The sequence below is a fragment of the Ambystoma mexicanum genome, chromosome 3p (assembly GCF_040938575.1).
Source record: "Ambystoma mexicanum isolate Mex_15411 chromosome 3p, UKY_AmexF1_1, whole genome shotgun sequence".
Lineage (NCBI taxonomy): Eukaryota > Metazoa > Chordata > Amphibia > Caudata > Ambystomatidae > Ambystoma > Ambystoma mexicanum.
The window spans coordinates 1133201454-1133224107 of record NC_090925.1 but is presented as its reverse complement, the minus strand read 5'-3'; the positions used below and the strand labels follow the sequence as shown (position 1 = coordinate 1133224107).

Below are 22654 nucleotides of genomic sequence, written 5' to 3'. Positions count from 1 at the left end.
GAACAAATAAAACAGGAAGATGTAAAGTTTATAATTCCGAAAAACAAATATGTATGTGCCACTCAATCATATGCCTCCTCTAAGTTGCAGTTTACAAGACAAATGTTTAGTTTCTGATCTAACATATATTGACAGCATCTCTGATTAAGGAGACCTCATCTGAGTTTACAATTTCCAACAAAACGTTACTGTTAGTTTGCTAATATATTCAGATAACATGTATAATGCACATCTAATATCTTTATCAGTCTCCAGTTAAGCAGATCTGTATTTTCATCCTTTTCAAACAAAAAAAAAATAATGCCTTCACAAAACGTTTTTTGGTAAATTCATTCTTACTTCATTTAAAACGTCAAGTCATTCTTGCTGCAATTTATTCCAAAAAAGTTGCAAACAATTCCTTTGTCATCCCATCATCACCCGGAGTTTTCCCATTCTTAAAGGATCTTAAGACAACCAGTAATTCCTCTTTCCAGAATGATTGCACTAGATTGTTTTGTATTGGTTCTCATGAATAACTTCATAAGATTCGGGTTATGCAATACATTTTCTGAGTGTCAGTGTGTACAATGTCATCTGTGTCCTTTAAACACATCATCACTTTCTGGGTTTCAACAATTTTCAAAAAATGTAATGCAATTTTTATTTTGATCAATATACTCCACCTTACTTTGAAACATATGTTACTCCTACATTCTTGTGCCAGCTGCAATCATTTTGTTTTATTATTCCTGTGATATATCAAACACGGCATTTAAAAACATATCAAACCTTTGCTCTTTGTTTTGTAAAACATTGTGAGTTTTACATTTTACAAAGTTTTCCATTTCCCTACCAAGATTGAACAAAATGTTGCATCCTCTCCATGGGAAAATACCAAAATTGTACTTTAAAAAAAATGTTTTCCATCCTTCATATTTCCTTGGGAACAATATTTCTGCCTTTTCACCTTAAAGCAATTGTGCATTCAATTTCCATACTCCTATCTCATTAAAAAAAGTATTGGTTTTCTCAACTTTAGTAGCACATTGCCAGACGTTACATCACAATGAAGAAATTCACTATTCCCTGAGATAAAAATGCAATCAATCCTAGATTGCACATTAACACATAGGAAACTTTAAAAACACACCATCAGTCCTTTATTTAGCAACACGTTCTTTTCTCCCAGCACCCCCAGCCCCTTCTCCAGGCATCAGTTATCTGTGACACCCCTGGTTTAAAGACAAGGTTTGGGTAGTGGGGGTATATTGGGAATTTCGTTTGGAACAGAACACATCCAATTGAAAGGCAGGGTTTTGGGATTCTTGTTTTGGAATTAATAGGAACATTAGATTGTGAACACAATACATTCAAATGAAAGGCAGAGTTTTGGGATTCTTAGTTGGAACCAGGGACACCACTCTTCTGTAAGGAAGTCAGGGGTTACATGAAAATAGGGTCACCCAATTACTTTATCGTCTAGAGTAACTATAACACACTGGGAATGAGATTTGTTCATTTAAAATTTTAACAAGAATCATCGAGTGAATGAATTGAATTCATTTTAATGAAATGGCTAAGGGTCGACACAGTTTTGCCCCCCCACCCACAATTTATTTCTGGAGAGGAGCGCCTGCTACCTTTTTTGAAATACTTGCAAGGAAGTTGGGGTTGGTCACCCTGAGTTACCTGGGGGCAACCAGATGTGGACTCCCTGCTCACTGTGCTCAGAGGGGCACAGCTTCACCTCACTGATGAGGCCCAACAAGGCTGAAACACGTGTATGCGGTTGCTGTTGGTATTCTTGTTCAGAGAGGAATTGCTATAGCATTTTGGTGCTGGACTGCCCATGAGGGCGGGACAAAGACTGATATGCAAATTGGTATATCCCATCTGTGAAAGGTACAGTGCGCAAAAACCATGTGCTGCAAACTCTCATCTCAGAGCAGGTTATCATGCCATGTTCTTTCTGGAGAGGAGCGCCTGCTACCTTTTTTGAAATACTTGCAAGGAACTTGGGGTTGGTTACCCTGAGTTACCTGGGGGCAACCAGACGTGGACTCCCTGCTCACTGTGATCAGAGAAGCATAGCTTAACCTCACTGAGGAGGCCCAACAAGGCTGAAACACGTGTATGGGGTTGCTGTTGGTACTGTTGTTCAGAGAGGAATTGCTATAGCATTTCGGTGCTGGACTGCCCATGAGGGCGGGACAAAGACTGAAATGGGTATTTCCCATCTGTGAAATGTACAGTGAGCAAAAAGCATGTGCTGCAAACTCTCATCTCAGAACAGGTTATCATGCCATGTTCTTTCTGGAGAGGAACGCCTGCTACCTTTTTTGAATTACTTGCAAGGAACTTGGGGTTGGTTAACCTGAGTTACCTGGGGGCAACCAGACGTGGACTCCCTGCTCACTGTGATCAGAGAAGCATAGGTTCACCTCACTGAGGAGGCCCAACAAGGCTGAAACACGTGTATGGGGTTGCTGTTGGTACTCTTGTTCAGAGAGGAATTGCTATAGCATTTCGGTGCTGGACTGCCCATGAGGGCGGGACAAAGACTGATATGCAATGTATATTTCCCATCTGTGAAATGTACAGTAAGCAAAAAGCGTGTGATGCAAACTCTCATCTCAGAGCAGGTTATCATGCCATGTTCTTTCTGGAGAGAGTGCCTGCTACCTTTTTTTGAAACAATTGGAAAGGCAGGTAGTTTCCCCCACACAATGGATAGCTTTGGGATGTATCTACTTACATGGGAGATCTCTGTTCTTAGCTCGGGAGGCCAGCCAGAATGTAGGACCCCCTTTTTTGTAACAGATAGGCGGCCCACACCTCAGGCCACTATTCACAGCAAGTTCCCACCAGCCACAGGCTTCTCTCAGGTAGGGCTCCAATTTTCCAAGCAAAGGTCCTCAGCAAGTGTCCAAGTGTCTCCTTTTCTCTTTATCTGTCTACCTTCTGCCTTGTTGTTTCTGTCCTTGTCTGTCTCTCCTTTTCTATCCTAGGGAACTGCTATTATATAGTACTTATGACACATCCACATTATGAATATTCCCACGCATTGGATAGGACATTCATTTTCTCCCCACCTCTCTAGGGCCCACCTCTGCCAGCTGATAGGGCAAGAGATTTAGGAGGTCTAGATTATGGGTAATGAGGGGAGGAGAAAAATGCATCTTTTTAAAATGACCTTTAAAGTTACATGTTTGTCTCTCAGAAAGTCACTCATGACAACTTTCTGCACTTTACAAATAACCACAATAATATATATATATTTGGATTCAACAATGTCCACCGGATCTGAGGACATTACTTTGATCACTGCAGGACCGCCCTGGGGACGGTATAGTTGTTCGTGGTTTATTCCTAAATCCCAATAGTTATGACCATCAAACTTCACAGAACCAACATTAATTGTACTTTCCATCCCCTCACCAACTTTTAGATTTTTCTGATTTATGAGAGGGCTAGAATCACATTTTTATTATTAGCTTAAATTCTACACATCACATAAAATCGATATTTACATAGGACTGACAGGCTTTCGGTGATCCTCAAAATAAGTCCTGAATCACCTCATTACCACGCACAGTTCTCCTGTTATTAATGAAAAGGTGTCCCGTGTTATTTAAATTGTAATACGTTAATATGGGCCATCCTTGAGTTTCCATTTCTCAAAACCCAGGCAGTTTTGTTTTCTCCAAAGTCACATGGCCTGGACATCTGCTTATCCATAGTGGCTGTTTATGTAACAGTCTTTGAAGTTCCATTACCATTCTCTGTTTGAAGATGTGAGGCCGTTTATTGGGGCCATGACACTCCTGAAAGGTCAGGCTTGCCTTTCCTTATCTGACCCTTCCACAATTTTGATCTGAAAACAGTGTATTTTTTAGCATTTTGCTGAAACAGACCTGCCTTCCTGGTAGGCCTCAGCTAAAGGTCTCTGAGGTCAGTGATCCAGCTGCACAACCCAGCAGTTCAATGGGGGTAGCTGCAAAAACAAGCTACATGTATAATTCTGAAATAAATGGCATTTTAAATCGAAAAGAGGTGTTTTAATCTGGGCTTTCTTTCCATGTGTAAAGTATTTCTTTAGTCTAACAGCTGAAAAGACATGAGCATCCCTTATGCATTATCCACAAATAGGTCATTGTTTACCATGGGAAACCAATGTCCACTTTAAAACTCCAAGTAGGACTTTCCATTTAAATGTCAGTTTATATGTTGGAATGTAAGTGTTTCTGTTTGTGACAAATGCAATATGTCACTTGGCTTCACTTTTATATATAAGTCACAACTTCACTTAGATAGAAGTCAATGTAACATGCTTCTGTTTGTCTTTGTTAGTCAAAATGTGCCTTTTCCCAATTTACATGAAGTCAGCATCTGCAGCACCATATGTCTTTTTGGAATCCATTGGACACAAATAGCAATATTACAGTTCTAAGGCTCACTTTCCTTCGCCTGAGTGCCTTTCCATTTTGGTAAAGTTGAGTGAGGCCCATTTTTCGCATTTATTAGGCCTCATGTTGGAAAATAAGTGTTTTGGGCTGGCCTGCATGCTCCAATGGGTCTCATCCATCAGTCAGTTTTAATCTCGCAGTAGTGGCCTTGCATGGCCTCTCACTTTATATCATTCTGGGGCTGAATTTACACTCCACGGGTAGGGAAGTAAACAGAAGGGCTTTGCCGCCTGTGTTTACCTGGTAGGGTTACAACAGGCTCAGGCACACAGTGACAGTGTGTCAGACTGACAAGTCTGACCAATACGAAGCCAAGGACATGCTTTGTGTCCTTAAGCACTTTGCACAGAAGCACAAGCCTAGTGCTTGGTCAAGTAAAATAAATAATTAAATAACATTTTCAAAAGCACTAAACTATTTTATTGAAAGCCAACAGTTGTTCATAAGGATAGGCCTTCACTACCCCACCAAAAAGGAGCCAATGGTTCCTTCCTTTGGCCAACAGAGTTAACACGTATGGAACAATGTCACCTCTCAATGAAAGGAAACAGCAATTTGCCCCAGGGCAGAGTGAAGGAAGGGTATGAGGGGTAGAGTTCCTTGCCTCCAAAAGGCTGTGTTCTGCAAAAGGGAAGCCATTTACATCTTCAGATCAGTTAATCCACAAGAGCAGCAGAAGACTTCAAACCCAGGAATAGTAGTGTCTGGAGCAGCGAAAGTGTGTGTGTGTTTCTATGCGTCTGCACATTTCTTTGTCTGTGTGTGCATTTGTGTGTGTGACAAGCTACCTTCGCGGTGCTGCGTCTGCTGGGCTGCAACATTATTTGTTTGGGATGCCTTGCAATGACATGTTTTGCTGTATGCCTGCACTGAGCTACATTGTCTATGCCATGGGCGGTTTTCAACAAGTCACTCCCAGTTAGATTTGGTATGTTACACTGTGTTTTGTTATGCCATGTCATGTTTTAAGCTGTACAAACATGTTGTGTGATGTCTTGCTCTGCTGGGATCAATGTGTTCTTTTCCCAAAGTTAAATGCATGTTAACACAAATGTAGCTGAGTGCTCCTGTATGTGCTCATTCACACCTTTAGGAGGTGGAGGGGAATATGATGTTGGTTTCCTTTGATACTAGCGAGATATGTCAAGTTATATGATGTTGAGGGTTCATTATAATATTTTTCTTTAAATGTGTAGTTTTCAAGCACCTTTGAAGCTGCCATAAAACAGCAGGTAGCAAACCTTAAACATGCCAAAAAAAATAAGAAAAACCCAGAAGGGAAATGTTATCTGTTAACCAGATCAGACACCCCTGTTTTGACCTAGCGTTTGCATGATGCCCTCTTTTAACAGGGCAATGTAACTGCTGCCCAGGGTTAGAAGGTTAGTCATAGGCTGGATTATGTAAATTGACTCCCATAAGCGGTCACCCTCACCCTAAGAGGATTCCTGTCTCACACACCAATATAACCATTAGCTTAGAGGCCCTTGCCATACTCAGGAACCTCCAGGAAGGCCAGACTGGACTTCTGCTCCCAAGGAAGACGTGGTCGGAATCCCACCCTTAAATGTGCCCATATTTCCTTCCAGTGTTCCCATATATAGAAAAGCTCAGAATTCAGAGGGAACTGCTAATAGCCTGGATCAGTAGCATTGGGCTGGCACTGAGGGGAATATCTGACTTGTTTCACCTGAAAACTCGGTCAGAGGACAAGCAGTGCAGGTTCCTCCTTCAGTTTGTTAGGGAGATGGAAATGGGAGGAGCTTTAACGGTGGTGCACGGCTGACAAGGGTGACTAACAGCGAAATACACCTCTTCAGATGGAAATCGCTGGCTCTGGCCCTTAAGAAGCCATCTGAAGAAGAAGAAGAACATGGACGTTTGCGGCTCAAGGCAGTAAATGGAGGGGCTTTGCACACTGTGTTTTCTTGTGCATTGCTTCAGCATGCCTTGGCTCACCATGACACAGTGGAAGGCTCAGAGGTCTGACCATGGCTAAGCCATAGACAGGCTTGTTTTTCTTAAGCACTTTGCGCACAAGCCTAGGATTTTGGTAACCATGACATAAATAAATGAGGAAACCTAAAATAATACAATTTGAGTTTGTATTACTTGCTTTTCAGGGAGATGATTGGCAAATTAGGATTTCTCACATACAACCCCTGACAAATCTTGTTGGGAGCATAAGAGCTTTGCCGCCTGTGTTTTCTTGGAAATGGTTTCAACATGCCCCAGCTCACCATCCAGTGAGTACATTCCAGGCATATCCCCTGGTGCAGTGAGCACCTCTTCTCCAACAATGTCTCATTTCGGCGCTGCACCCCATAGAATACAGTTAAGTCGCACACTACATTCGGTCTAATTGAACATATGGCTCTTCCTCGTTTTCTGTTTCATGCCCTAATGAGCACTTTATCTATCCCTCGCCCTCATCCCAACTATCTACCTGACTTTGTGCCTCCCTACCACTGCTTAATGTTCTATCATACTCCTTATTTGCCTCTCTAACAGGCAAAAGCGCTTCAATGCCATGAACTATGGCAGTAGGCGCTATACAAACGCAAATAACATAACATATTATAACATTTCCAGTCATACCGCTAAAAAGTGTTCATCGTTGTCAATGGTAAGAAAAAATGTTGAAAATCTTCAGTGCGGCCTGGTTTAGAGAAAAAACCCTGAGGGACCTTTTTTTGGTGTACAACAGACGTTGCAATGTCAAGTAAACGTGCGAAAAACTGTTGCTGTTTACAAACAAGTCCACCCTCATTCCAGTATTGTCCCTGCACAGATGTATGCAAATATCGCACTAAAGTTTTGCTGATTTGCAAGTACCATGTTTCCTCTTTCTGAGGTACATTTTGGTGTTCACATTGAACTTCATGGATTGTGTATTCTAGTGGCCATTCTGGTAGCCAGAATCTACTTCCATATCCGCAGTCGATGCCAGGCCGGCCTTACCCTAGCATGTCTAGAACGCCAATAGGGGTCCACAAGCAGCCCACATGCGCTTTTTCCCAGTTTCATCATCCACAAAATCTTCAGCTTTTATACTAATATGAAGTTAAAGTGCATCACTGACAATTAACCTACATTGCACCTTTTCTTTCAGAATTTTTGGCCTTTGTGCTTGTGTATATGTTTCCTGTTTTGCTTTTATCGAAATGTGATTAAAATACAAGTGGTTCATTTCAACACAAGCACCGAAGAAGAGCGCAGTATTCTTGGAAACCTGCATCGACCCAGGTTTTTCTACTACACTACACCCAGTTTTTATTAATTTGTGATACTGAGATGCTGAGCTAGGTCATTTTTGTATATAAAAAATTCTATTTGATAATAAAAAAATGAACTTATCTTAGAAGTATGTGACACATGTTGAGTCTGATTTTGACTACAATTGCAAGAGGGCACATTGTTTTGGGGGATTTGTGGGCCAGACCATTGTATTCAGTTAAATATCTTTCATTTACCCTTAGGGTAATATATATGATCAGGAGCTATTCTACATCAATTATCTCTCGCAATGCCTGTGTTGCCCAAGTTGAACATGTATACTCTTTTCTACACTGCAACCTCAATATGGTGATGCAAGTCCTAATATTTCCATGCCAACAGTTGCCCAGTAAAGCACATTGTCAAGTTAGCTTCAACATTGCCCCAAAAATATTGTGATGCCAGCCTTAACAAAAGGTTTGCAGTGTTGTTCTAGTTCAACAAAAGGGCCTGGTGATATCTATGTTGCACTTAAATAGTAGTGATCACCCGATTTTAACAAACAGCCCCATGCTGGTGTTGCCCAAATTAAACACGCTGGGACAGATTCTCAAAACTTGCATGGGCTCTAGTAAGGAGATGCGCAGCTCCCCCTTGAGCCAAAAGAAAGTGCGGCCAAATTCACAAAGAGCATCTGAATGAGTGTCTCTTAGATGTGCTTACTGAGAATCCCCTTTTACCCGCTTTTTGCACATTTGCGCAAATAAAGGGGGTGTTTCCGGGCATTTAAAAGCACATCCCGAATTCACAAATAGATGCGCTTTTAAGTGTGCAGAATGGAGGGTCATCCTCCGGCACCTTTTGAAACAGGCGCAGAGGGAGGTGCAAATCATGACAGCCTCACACCTGAGAAGTGTGCTGCGAGCGACACCATGGTTGCTGGGAGCCCGTCATCAGAGCCGGCCTTGGGGGGGGGGGGGCGAGCCGGGCGCCTTTTGCCCCTGCCACGCCAGCTTTGGGGAGTCTTTCAAGAGCTCCCCCCGAGCTGGCGTTGTGGGACAAGGCTCAGCAGGCGGCCTTTTACTGTAAAATGTGCCCGCGGCGGTGGGTGCATTTAAATGAGCCCCTCCGCCGTGGACACTTTTCACAAGAAAAGGCGCCATTAGCCGCCCACCACGCCAGCTCCGGGGAGTCTTTCAAGCGCTCCCCCGAGCAGGCGTGGTGGCAGAAGGTGTGGCAGGCACCACATTGTCATTGAATGAACCTGTGATGGCGGGCTCATGCAATGACAATGGGGTGCTAACGCGCCCTAATTAAACTCCTCGCCAGAGCGAGGAGGTTAAAAAAACCCAAAAACCCCCCCAAAAAAAAACCTTGCCCATCCTGGCCCGCCCCCTTCCACCCCACTCCCTGTTAGCCAGGAGGGTGCGGTTGGAGGGGGGGCACCATTTCGCCCAGGACGCTGCTGGCCTTAAGGCCGCCCCTGCCTGCCATACATTAGTGTCTGAAGAGCTCACCTGACACTAATATATGCCAGGGTGCTGGACTGTGGCCCTCATTAGGACCCAGGCGTTAAGGGGTTTACGGCGCCGTAAACGGTGCCGCCCCTTAACGCCTGATTCCAAGGTCCCTTTGCGGGATGGCAATTTTAACGCCTGCTTTTTGCAGGCGTTAAAACCCATGCAGCAAAGGGACCTTGGTGCTAATTACGCCACCGTAATTTACGGTGGCGTAATTAGCGCCTTTCCCCATTCCCATTATGCCCTATGGGGCAAAAATGGGAATGGGGAAGGGTAAAATGGGAAATGGGGATTTACCACCCCACTCACCTTGGAATGGGGCGGTAAATCCGCCAACCACCATGGCGTAAACATAGTTTACGCCATGGTGGTAAGGGTACGACCCAGGCGGTAACTTACCGCCTGGGTCGTAATGAGGCCATGTGTATCTTAGCATGGTTGTCCAGCCCATCATGAAATGCTCAGGTCACCTTTGAGAAAAAGGGGACCTGAGCAATTCAGAAAGTAGCGCAAATGAAACAAACACATTCTCTGCGGTTCTTTCATTTGCGCCACTATTTGGGAATCTGGCACAGTTTCAGGCATGCTTTAAAATGGTTCCCAGAAAAGGGTGATGTCCGCCTCAACAGTGTCATGCCCATGTGGCCACAGTTATGCACATTGTTGTGGTATTTCTGCATTCATCTAGGAATCCTACACTATTCTCTCCCCTTCAAACACATGTAATGTTTCTTTTTACTACCTCCCAGTTCTTCCGGGTGCCTCCCATATTATCAGCGTGTCCCAACACAAAACTACTGGAGTGCACGTGCATAAGCAGAAAGCACTGAGAGAGGCATGACTCAGCCCTCTCCGCCTCCCTGTGTCCCCCTGCCTACTCTGCACTTCATGCCAAGTATCACCGGAGCGGGTATCACGGCCGTATATGCTGTTAGGTCACATATGCTGTGGGGCTGTGGAGCTACCCTGTCCTGAGGGATGCCTCTGAACTGGCGGGAAGAGGTCCAGCACCCTTGTGGGAGCGGGGGACCTTTGCACTCCATCAAACATGGGTTAATGCCAGTGATGACGAACAAAACCAAAGGAAAATGGAGGAGGCACCCCTATAACCCGGGCAGTGTCCTCCTCCTGTCCTCCCCCTTCCCCCTCAGGTCGAAGGGGAGGCGCCGGCGGAAAGCGCGGCAGAAAGCAAGAAAGCCCGCGAAGGGCGACAATGGAAGGGGCGGAGTTACCCCCTTTATAGCGGGCAGGCTCTTCCATCCAGCCTTGACAGAAGGACGTCCGCCCGTAAGGACCACGAAGAGGATTTCGTTTTCCCACCCACCCACCCTACAATAGGGAAAGGAACAGACAAGCCTGGTCGTGGACGTCGCAGGACGATGAGGCGATGTGGCGGTGTTTGGGCGACCAAACACAAGAGACAGACTCCGGATGAGCCAGGAGAAAGCCGGAAGGGTCTTCGCTCTTCTCAGACCAGCGCCCCTTGGGAGCCTAAGCGGCAGGGACGTCTGGGGGAACAACAAGGGCTCAGCTTCCCCCAAGGAAACAGCACTCTCCCTGCATGGGCAGGCGAGGCTCAGGCGGAAGGGGAGGGGAGAGTTGGGCCTTTACTGGACTTTGCGAAAAAAAGGGGGAAGCAGATGGTTGGACACTGAGTAGTCGCCGCATCTTCAGAATTATTTTCACTAATGTGTGCAGTGTGGTTTTTATGATGTTGTGGAAAATAAATCTGCGGCTTTTTTATGCCAAAAACAAAAACAAGACTCATTGTACACATTTCTGGGGGGGGGGGAAAGTAGAATGAGCAGTTTCTATGTAATGGGTCCAAATGGACGGATGCCCGGGTTATGGGCTGTGCATGGTCTATCTCTATCTGAAAACAGTGACTGGCTGCTGCCCCGGGCACCTGCCTCTGCAGACCCGCGTGTCGCAGTGCTCAGCCTCACAGCTGCTCTGCGCAACAGTTCTGAGACGCAGCAGCTTGCTTGGCCCCTCCATAACCCCGACTGCCTCTCAATTACGGATGAGTTGCAATTGTTGTTACTTGTTGTCACCCATGCCAGTGCAGGTTCTATGCAGACCTCCACAGACAGACACAGATAAAAGGCCTCGGACACAAAACTAATTTCCTTCTTGCGTGGAAGCAGCCCTTGAACTCGCACGCCGCCCCTCCTCCTGCAAGCAGATTCCTGAAGTCATGGCGGGTATCTTGGCGAGGTGCCTGCTGAACACAGAGGCTGCGGTTTCTCTCTGCGCTTTGTATCCTGCTTGTTGCTACGCCCAATGTGAAGAAAGAGTAGAATGCAATTCCTAGAAAAAAGTTAAACTACTTTTACGTGTCAAACAGGCTGACAAAAAGAATGCAAAACTAATAGACATCGTGGAGATGGACTTGGCAGCTCTGTGAAGTTTACAAAAAGGAGTTTTACTTTGTAATTTAGTTTAAAGTTGCTGACTTGTAATCAGGCACAAATTGAGCAGCTTCCTGTGTGTTCTGGCACAGAAGAGGGTGGGACAGAGACAGGGTAAAAACAAGCACTGGAAATGCCAATAGTTTGGGCATTTACTGCTGTTCTTTGCATTTTGCCTTTATAGTCATCTGGGTGTGAGGAGGAGAGTGCAACGTTTTAAAGGAGGATGCGATAAGGGGCGTAGGTGTGCAATGGAATGAGAAAGGGAACAGAGCAAGGGAGGAAGCCATTGATAGAGGGTGCCATTGATGATGAGCAAGAGGCAATATGAGCGAGAAAGGGTGAGAGTAAGAGAAAAAGTGCGTGTGAGAGGAAGGATGAGAGAAAAAGTAAGGGCTGAGAGCAAAGGTGAGAGAGTTGGAGAAGACGGAATAAGGGGATATGTTCACAAGTGCCTCAGAGAGTGCGACAGCGCGTGCGGGAAGAGAGAGTGACAACGCGCACACAGAGAGAGAGCAACAGCCCATGGGGAGGGAGAGAGTGTGACAGTGTGCACGGGGAGATAGAGCAACAGCGCATGTGAGGAGAGAGCGAGCAACAGCGTTTGGAGACAGTAACAGCATTCAGAGAGAGAGAGAGAACAAATGCGTGCAGAGAGAGCCCAATTGTTGGAAAAATAGATGATGTAGCAGCAATAGAAGGATTTGTGGAAGCAACATCTCGGAGCGTGGCCTTTATTTTGACACTGAACGTAAACATGGGATAATGAAAATACATTTTTGTTTATAATTTTGTTGTGTGCACCACATAGATAAAAAAAAAAGCACAGGTGCGCATTTAAATACATGTATGCACTTGCTCGGTCATCCTTCATTGCAATGCATATGCACGGCAAGGGGCGCTGTTAACACGAATTACATATCAGCTTATCGAAGATTGGTTTATTTCCGGAGAGCCCCACTGCTTTCAGAGTTGTAATGTAGACTTTCAACTGGGAGAACGGGTGAGGCTAACGTCAGCTGTGACACTGAATCATGCAACCTCATGTTAGGCCAGTGGCTACTAGAGGCCTGAGTGTTTGGAAAAAAGTTACAAATACACACATGTATCAAATCCCTCATCTCAGTGCTATCGAAATCCTGCAATTGGATAAGAGATGTAAGCACTGAGGCTCCATAGGAGCTGAGGAGCTTCTAAACGGAGATCCTGGTCTCCATGGGGGAGATCATGGAATTTCCTATCTTTGAAGATCCAGCGCTGCTGATTTTGGGGCTTAGACTGGAGACAACTAACTGACCACTCTGGACCTCATGACACAATTGGAATTGTCTCTTGGTGGGGACCTATCATATACAATAAGAATACAAAGGTTATGGGTCCTTATGGCCATGGAATCTTTGATGTGCTCTGTGCTCCACCCAGCTGCGCAGACCGCACAGTGCACAAAAGTAGCCATCAACACGGGACACGAGGCAACACCGCCATGAAGCCCCAAAAGGCGCAAAAAATACTTCCCTTATTTGGAAAAACAAAAACACATTCTACAATACCCAGGCGGCGCGCGACTGCACTGGGAACAAAAACATAACATTAACGTGCGGTGTGTGGAACCGGACAAGCAACAAATGGCCCATTGAACACCCAGTGTGTTAATATTGGTCCCAGCCGAGGCTGGGAGGGAAAGAAGGACAAAACCAGTGAAGGCGCTGGCAAGCGGGGAACCAAAAAAGGCCTGCAAAGGCGCTGGCCAGCAGGTCACCACCTCGTCATGCCATTCCAGGCACAGAGCGTGAAACACTGCGGTGACGGAACACAGTAAAGCTCACTTTCAAGCCCCAGGCCATGCTTGCGTGCAGCCACAATAAGCACAAACCTGAACAATGATACAGTGCTGAAGCCCATGCCCCAAACTTGACAAACAATTTCAAAAGCAGCTGTCTTGAGGAACTCATTAAAGCACATCGAAAACAGCAGCAGCAGAGTCATCCTTGAAAAAACAAGGCCCAGCTGGTGCTTCGGAATTTTGAATCACCAAGCGGCGTCAAGTTGCCATGCCACACCATAGATTGCTCACACACTCCCTTTTCTCCTTTCTCTTTTACAGAACCAATGTTTTGGGCATTAGGTGGCGCTAGCGCCACCAAATCCGCCAAACCCAAAAGTGGAATTACAAAGTCAGCCATCGGCACAGCAAGAAGTTTTGGGGCAGCATAGAGAACAGGACACTTTAGAACATTTAAAATTGCTCAGAGTGACTGTGATGGCCTCCAGCTCATGTTTGCGCGCAGCTGCTATAGTGAGAAAATCAAGCTGTCTATACTCAGTGCTCCAGTGGCTACATCTGCTGCAGAGGGGGGAGAAGCTCACATTCTCTAACATGCCTGAGTGTGCTGAAGAGTCTCCTGAGTGTCTCTCTGCTGCAGAGTTCACATAAAGCTGTGTCCTCTACAATACTCTCGACTGACAAATCCACTTATTTGCAAATACTGGTGTAGTTGCTATTTTTTAAGATGGAGGCCGAAAACATGACCTTCACATCGGGATTAGGACATTGGAAGTTTGACAGTTCATTTGTAGCTAATCCAATAAAACAGGCCTAAAAGCAGTAACTCTCAAGGTGGGGGCCAAAGCTACAGACCCAAGTGAAGCAAGATGCTTAAGGAGGTCACCAGTGATATTACTAGACTGGCAATGCACCCCACTAAGGGTGTTATACTATAGCTATTACAACCATACCATGATTTCCAGGGTGCTAAAAGCTTTTTCATTCATTTCACATGTTTAAAAAAACTACAAAACAACATGGCTACCATAGAGAAAAGAGATGGGAGCTACTCATAGTCTCTTCTCCATGTCCTTGATGGCTATAGAAGGGATGACAGAGCAAGGAGGCAAGGGGGTGAGCTGTGGCTTCTGGCAAAGCCAGACTGTTAATTGCTGGGTGGGGGAGAACTTGGGAGTCAGAAACATGTCAGGGGGATGGAGTGACTGAATGTGGGCCGGTGCTGGCCTCCTTGGAGGCAACATAGCAGCCTCCGCTGTTCAGGAGGCTCAGAACGTGGGCCATATTACGAGGTAAAGCCCACCATCCGAGTTCCCTTATTGGCAGGGATGTCTTCTGTCACAACATTCAAATGTTTCTACTTTGTCTTTCCTTCTTTTAAACTGATAGGATTCACACAGTGCCATGTTAGTCCAGTTTTAAAATCACACAAGATGCAGGTTTTGATACATTTTACTGGACTAACTGAAAATAGTATGCAGAAATACAGCAATGTATTAGCTTTAGAAGTCCCACTGACGTCGTTATGAGGTGGTGCAAAGTGAAATGGATGGTAATGAAAAACCCACAGGATGGTTAATTTCAAAGTGAAGAAAGAAAAAAAGGACACTTTAAACTTCATTGGCTTAAAGAATATTACGTATGGAGTGCAGATCTGTAATGGCTGTCTTAACTACACGACCATAAAAACTCCTTAAAGCAGGGGACACATATAATGGTTTGAAAGAATTCCTCATTTCTTGCTGACAGTTACATTTTAAGGAAACCCATCTTTTTGACATTTAGCTGTTGAATGTAATATGTTCAGAGTTAGACACGGGTAGTTTAACATGGGTCCCAGTAATTTCCTAAAACCAATGATGGTATTTTAAAAGACATAGTGAAGTGAAAGGCTTAAAATCACATAATTGGGAGGCAGGGTCAGTATTGTATTTTTCTCACAGAGTCTAAAAGTGTGTTTTGCAGCCTCTATTTAGTGTTAAGACATTGTAGGGATTTCAATGCAGCAACTAAGGTTTCCTGGCTGGTATACAATGTGACACTAAAATATATGCTCTCGAGGTTTAACTGGTGCAGTCGCCAATGTTACCTCAGAACGCCTGAAGCTTCATAATGGTTTCCTGGCTTGCATACAGTTTGGAAAATGGAAAATGCGTTACTGTTGTGATTAACGAGGACATCATGTGGAAGGTAGGTCAGTATTTATTCAATGCAATCACGTTTGTCGGAACCCTGTACCGACGTGGTCTGCTGCCCCTCAACCCAACGGTCACTCCTAGATAGAACCCTCCTACATAATATGGAAACTGGTGGTAACCCTGTTCCATATATACAACATATGGCCTTTACAAACTCTGCTGAACTTGACAGAAGGCTGAACTTGTCAGGAGGCATAACACGAATATTATGTTATGCATCTGTTGAAATAACATGCTAATCTAATACACACATATGCATATTCATTGGCAAAATAACATTGAATGTTTCTTAAAAATACAATATACAATAGTTAACCGAGAATACCCTCGTCTGTGTACTTATCAAAATCACCTAGTTCACATTTCTGAATCTTCCCACCTTCTGGGTACTGCGCCGATGGCCACAGATGTCAGCAGTTCCTCTTGAACACTCACCAACCTTTCCTTCCCTAGTTTTTCTGTTGTACCAACCACTGCTCACACTATTACTTCTTCGACCGCCTCCACGCCTTCTCTCTTCCACAGCATCTCTCTCACTCTCCTCACCTGTGCACCCATGGTACCCAGCCTCCACGCCTTCTCTCTTCCACAGCATCTCTCTCACTCTCCTCACCTGTGCACCCATGGTACCCAGCCTCCACGCCTTCTCTCTTCCACAGCATCTCTCTCACTCTCCTCACCTGTGCACATCTCTCTCACTCTCCTCACCTGTGCACCCATGGTACCCAGCCTCCACGCCTTCTCTCTTCCACAGCATCTCTCTCACTCTCCTCACCTGTGCACCCATGGTACCCAGCCTCCACGCCTTCTCTCTTCCACAGCATCTCTCTCACTCTCCTCACCTGTGCACCCATGGTACCCAGCCTCCACGCCTTCTCTCTTCCACAGCATCTCTCTCACTCTCCTCACCTGTGCACCCATGGTACCCAGCCTCCACGCCTTCTCTCTTCCACAGCATCTCTCTCACTCTCCTCACCTGTGCACCCATGGTACCCAGCCTCCACGCCTTCTCTCTTCCACAGCATCTCTCTCACTCTCCTCACCTGTGCACCCATGGTACCCAGCCTCCACGCCTTCTCTCTTCCACAGCATCTCTCTCACTCTCCTCACCTGTGCACCCATGGTACCCAGCCTCCACGCCTTCTCTCTTCCACAGCATCTCTCTCACTCTCCTCACCTGTGCACCCATGGTACCCAGCCTCCACGCCTTCTCTCTTCCACAGCATCTCTCTCACTCTCCTCACCTGTGCACCCATGGTACCCAGCCTCCACGCCTTCTCTCTTCCACAGCATCTCTCTCACTCTCCTCACCTGTGCACCCATGGTGCCCAGCCACCACGCCTTCTCTCTTCCACAGCATCTCTCTCACTCTCCTCACCTGTGCACCCATGGTACCCAGCCACCACGCCTTCTCTCTTCCACAGCATCTCTCTCACTCTCCTCACCTGTGCACCCATGGTACCCAGCCACCACGCCTTCTCTCTTCCACAGCATCTCTCTCACTCTCCTCACCTGTGCACCCATGGTACCCAGCCTCCACGCCTTCTCTCTTCCACAGCATCTCTCTCACTCTCCTCACCTGTGCACCCATGGTACCCAGCCTCCACGCCTTCTCTCTTCCACAGCATCTCTCTCACTCTCCTCACCTGTGCACCCATGGTACCCAGCCTCCACGCCTTCTCTCTTCCACAGCATCTCTCTCACTCTCCTCACCTGTGCACCCATGGTACCCAGCCTCCACGCCTTCTCTCTTCCACAGCATCTCTCTCACTCTCCTCACCTGTGCACCCATGGTACCCAGCCACCCTGCTTTTTGTTCATCTCTGGCCATCATCCAGCAATGCCTAACACATTCTTGAGCCACATCTTCTATCAGACCCATTACGTCGATCCCCACTTTTCCCCATACATGCAAAAGCACCCCCACTGGCTTAAGTGCTACATGCTCCACCCTTCCGGTTTTGTCGCTCTCCTCACACGCATGGCAATTCTTCACTGCCCTCTCCACATGTCACCCATTTCTGCCCAGCAGTAGTTATCTCTTAAGATTCTTTTCATCAGACTTTGGTCAAAGTGTCCCATGTGTGCATTCAACACAATTATCTCTCTTACTATAAGAGGAGGAATAGATTTCACCTAACCCGCTAAACCCCAATCACATGGTACCACATGCCGCATCACAATTGGGTTTCCCATGCCACCCTTTCTGTGTCTACACTATCACACGATTTAGCTCTTTATCTTCATCCATTGTCTTTGTCCACTCCTCCTCTAGCACAATAATCCCTACTTATACTGGAATGCTTGCCACCCACTTATCCATCTCTTCCACTACTTCCTCCCCAACACTTCCCAAAGGAAGTAACCTCTGCAAAGAATCCAATACCAAGTCATCCTTTCCTTTAACATGTTCAATACTAAAATTAAACTCCTGAGTTTTGTCCAACTACCTCGCAATACGGGGAGAGTCCATGCCTGAACTACGGGTAGAAAACAACTGCACCAACGGTTTTGATCACTCCTTATAACGAATAGTATGCCCCATAGACGTGATCTAAAATACTGTGCTGCCCAACAGCACACCCATGTCTCCTTCCCGATTTCAGGAAACTTCTTCTCACATTCATTGAGCACTTTTTAAGCAAATGTAATGGGCACCTCTTCTCTCCCTTGGCGTTGGCTCAGTACTGCACCAAAACCCCTCACGTTCGCATCCATAGTCAACATCATCTGAGCCCCGATTTCAAACCTATGTTAGGTGGGAGCTTTCATGATAGCTTCCTTAATACTTTTGAATGCTTCTTCCTTCACATCCGGCCACTCAAACTCCTTGCTCCTCTTTAATACATCCCTCAATTCTGACCTTTTCTCAGAAATATTCGGCAAAAGCTTAGCATAGAACTCCATGAGTCCTAAAAGCGACGTTAACTGCTCCTTATTCACTGGTCACTCACTTCCCTTATAGCCTTCACCAACTCAGGTTTGGGGTTGGACCCTTCACCGGTTAGCATGTGCTCTAGGCACGTGACTTCATTCTATTTAAACCTGCACTTCTCCTTCTTTACTGTCAACACCGCCTCCTGCAATTGTTTCAATGCGTGCACCAACAACTTTTCCCGTTCTTCTTCCTCTTGCCATGCACACACCAGGATGCCATCCTGAAAGCAGTGTATTCCCTTGGTCCCTTTAAGCAGGTTTCCCATAATACGTAGAAAACATGCACTTGTGGATGCCAGGCCAAATGGCATCCACCTATACTGGCATGCACCCATCTTCATTATAAATGACGTGACATGTCATGCAAATCCACCCGGTGGTATGCTGACGATAAATCAATGTTCAAAAACCACTTCACCTTTCTCATGGTGGTGAACATGTTGTTGTCTGGTGCCACAGCACAGCGCTTTGAGATCTGTGCAGAGCCTGCTGACGCAGGTTTAATTCCCGGGAGGTCCAAACTCAGCCTTTTATCCTTCCGAGGTCAATAAATGAGCACCAGACACAGTGGGTAATAATAAGCATTGCTCAGATACCTGAGGGTTTGTAGCTCTATGTAAATGCTAAATTACTGTTATTATTACTATTAAAATTCAGAAGCGGATACTGGTCCATACATATCACCTTGTTGACATCACGCAAATCCACACAGGGATTTGACTTTTGGGTTGCAACAATAGGCGATAGCCACTCACTTGCTTCAATTGGTTCAATGTTGCCCTCTCTAGACAATCTCTTCAACTCTTGCTCCACTTCACCCCTCATACCCAAAGGAACTTGGCTCACCTTGTCCACCAATGGAACCGCTCCCCATTTCAGCTTGATCCTGTGCCTAACACTGTTCAGCATTCCTATGTCATCTCTAAAAACCACAGGAATTGTATCCACTATTTGCTTGGCATAGTAGTCCCTAAAACCACAAGCTGAACTTGTTTCTGCTGCCCAGGTTTGAGATCCATCTTCAAAGGGCCCTGATTCCTCCACCCTAGAAAATTGTCCTCCTTCTTGGCAACATGTACCTTTCCTCTTACACACGGATCCCCTACTCATATATTGCACCATGCATACCCTCGGGATCGATACCCCTCCATACTCAGAAGGATCGAAGGCGAACTCGAAGTGTACCTTAAGTGTACTGCTTTTTGGCTGGCTGCTCTGGAGCTCTTGTTCCCTCGCCTGGATCTCCGTCGGCAAGAGGAAGCTACTGCTGCTTGAAATGCGGCGAAACTGCTGCGACCTGACTACAAGTAATTATTGGATTTATTACTGTGACACGGGCTCTGAGGCTCTGTTATGACTTTGGTGGGACTATGTTGCATCCCGCCACGCTAACAACTTCTTTGCTTTTCCTATGTTTGCAACATCTCTACTACCTTGCTGGCCCCGTCCTCCTTCTCCCAGCAAGCCTACAATTGCTACAGGTGCCCGCATCTGCGCGCACACCCGAAGTGTACCTTAAGTGTACTACTGTTTGGCTGTTCGGGTGTGCTGCGGTGCGGGGGGGGGGCACCTATTATTTAGTACACGCTAATGCGTGCTGTATATATATCATTCACAAGCACCAGCTCAGATTGGTGCTTTTGCTCGCCTGAGATGAGCCAACCTTCCCATGAACCGCCTGATTAATCTCTGAGGAAAAGGTCTTTTGAAATTTGAGCTGGCATGATCCAATAAATTCTCATTTACGTAGAGCCTTGGTGATTTGAGGCTGCAACTTGATGAGTTAACCTTTTTTCTTCTATGCACAGATTTTGTGACTGACAAGTGCTCGGGATGCACTTAGTGCTCCTGGCACTGTGAGGGTTTTGGTCAAATTCATTGTAATTCGGCCTGCTTATCAGTGTACTACTACATCTTGGGTATGTTTACAGTATTCCCGAACTAACTGTTTCTAAAACATGCATAAGCAATATTCTATTTTTCAACTTGGTGATTGAGTTAGTTTGCTAAAAGTTTTGTTGGGGGTACTGTGAGGCTGTACAAGAGTGGAAGGCATACCTTGTTTGATAATTGTCCGATTAATTCCCGCCTATCTGCATAGGCTGCATCCATATTATGGTGGGCACCCTAAGAAGTGGCAAGTGTCGAAAAGGGCAACCAAAAGAAAAGGGATATGATACCCAATATTTCAATCACCTCTGTTGCCGCCTCTACCATTGATGTAAAATCTCCTAGGACAACTCTAACTCATCCAGTACTACCTGGTTTAGGAATGGGTGACTCACAGGTTGGTTTTGAGTTGAAAAGAAAGTTGGAAACTAATGCCCAAGACTTTGTGCTGGCTTACATGTACGCGCAGGTGCATGTCCCCCAAGTTGGAGCACGAGACAGGTACTCTTTTCCTCTTAAAGCTGTACATGATTTAGACTTCTCTTTCCAACAGAGCTTTCTCAGTATTCAAGAAAAACTCCCCCAGACTAGCTCTCGGGTAGTGAATCGGAGATTCCCTTCAAACCATTATCTGATACTTCTATGATGGCACTGGCAGTAATGGCCGAATTAGATAAAAGAGTACGACTGTCTCTTGGTCCATCTACTCCAATAGGTGTTAGAGTGGGGGGCATTCACAATGTACACTTCCACAAGTATAACCACAACAATGCTGGGCCCTCCTCTGTAGGCGACCAGCAGGCGGTATTGCAAACATCTGAAATCTAGGGTAGTGCAGGCTTGTTGTCTACGGAAAATGACCAAACTCCAATCCCTGTAACTAGTAATGATCCACAAAACTGCTCGAGTCCTGTTCAAACTATCCATCTTCCCCTCTATGCTCATGATCCTCCTGGATAGCTTCTACATCTAATGTGCATCCCTCACAGGACCTACAGGGCTCTGAATTGTCGTTCCCAGTATTGACACGTATATTAAATCTCTTAGATAAGGGCAACAACAGAACCCACTATGAGATCAAAGAAGTAAAACCAGTCTAGCTGACATAATAGCAAAATTGAATAAATTAGAAGGGTTCATGTGTACTCAAGAAACATTTATGGCATGCAATGGCGCTAATATTGAAAAATCTTTCTAAGGTACTCTGAAAACACAAAGCTCCCAAACTGCTCGCACCCCCACATGTGAGAGGTATATCCAAACAATCACTACTCAGAATTGACAAAGACCTTTGGCAAAATCATATGCGCAGGTCGTAACTAATTCCTCTCCTCCCCGGTTGGACGAAAACGATGACGAATCTACTATAATGCGAAATATAGTGAGTGCTAAAATTAATCAGCTAGAATTTCTAATTAATACTAGTCAAAAGGCCCTAGGCCTAGAACAACTGAAGCAGGAACATCCTACACTAGATTCTGATACTGAAAGGATCTTTATTCCTGCCGGTCCTTCAGCCCTTACTGATCTTATAGAACAGGATGCAAGAGGAATGGGGGATGTAGCTGATGTACAGGAGGATGTACCCATCATAGTGGAAAGTATCTCATCCAGATATTTTTCATCTCGTAGAGAAAAAAAGATGTTTCCCAGAGCTCTCAAGAGAAGAACTATGTGACATCTGCAAAGCCAACAGGGTGGCAAAAAAACAAAATATCTTCCTCCCCCTAACATAAAGAAACAGAACGCTCATATAAAAGATATCTGTAACCTATCCCATGAAGATGGGGTCTTTGATCTGAATCAATTGGATGACAAAAGTAGGGAGGCCCTCAAATTAAAAGAAATACCACTTAAATCATCCAAAACAGAACACAAAAATAACATCACTAATAAACCCAATAATAAGAAAGAAGAACAAAAGGGGATATCAGAACCGGCTGCCACCGATGTAATAAAAATACTGGACTCACAACCGGCTCATAAGCATGCCATTGATAGCACCCCTTACCCTTGATAGATGGTAATCTGATTACTAGACAAACCAACCTAAACATTTTCTACCCGCTTACCAAAAGCTTGAAGGCAATGGTTGGAGTAAATACTCCTGAGGGAGGAATGCTAAACCCACACATAAATGTTGCTCCTGTGAAGCTGACTACCCCATCACATGGAGATTCTGCCAATACAAGCAAACAGATTCCTCATTCAGCTCCATAGCTAGCAGCAAGCATCCCGATAGCAGCCATCT

General features: G+C 45.4%; 1 long non-coding RNA gene across 1 annotated transcript in view; it reads right to left on the bottom strand.

Annotated features, from left to right (window-relative positions):
- Positions 1 to 22654, bottom strand: part of LOC138581306 (uncharacterized) — a 278360-nt gene that overhangs the window by 5655 nt on the left and 250051 nt on the right. The gene's annotated exons all lie outside the window — the stretch shown is intronic.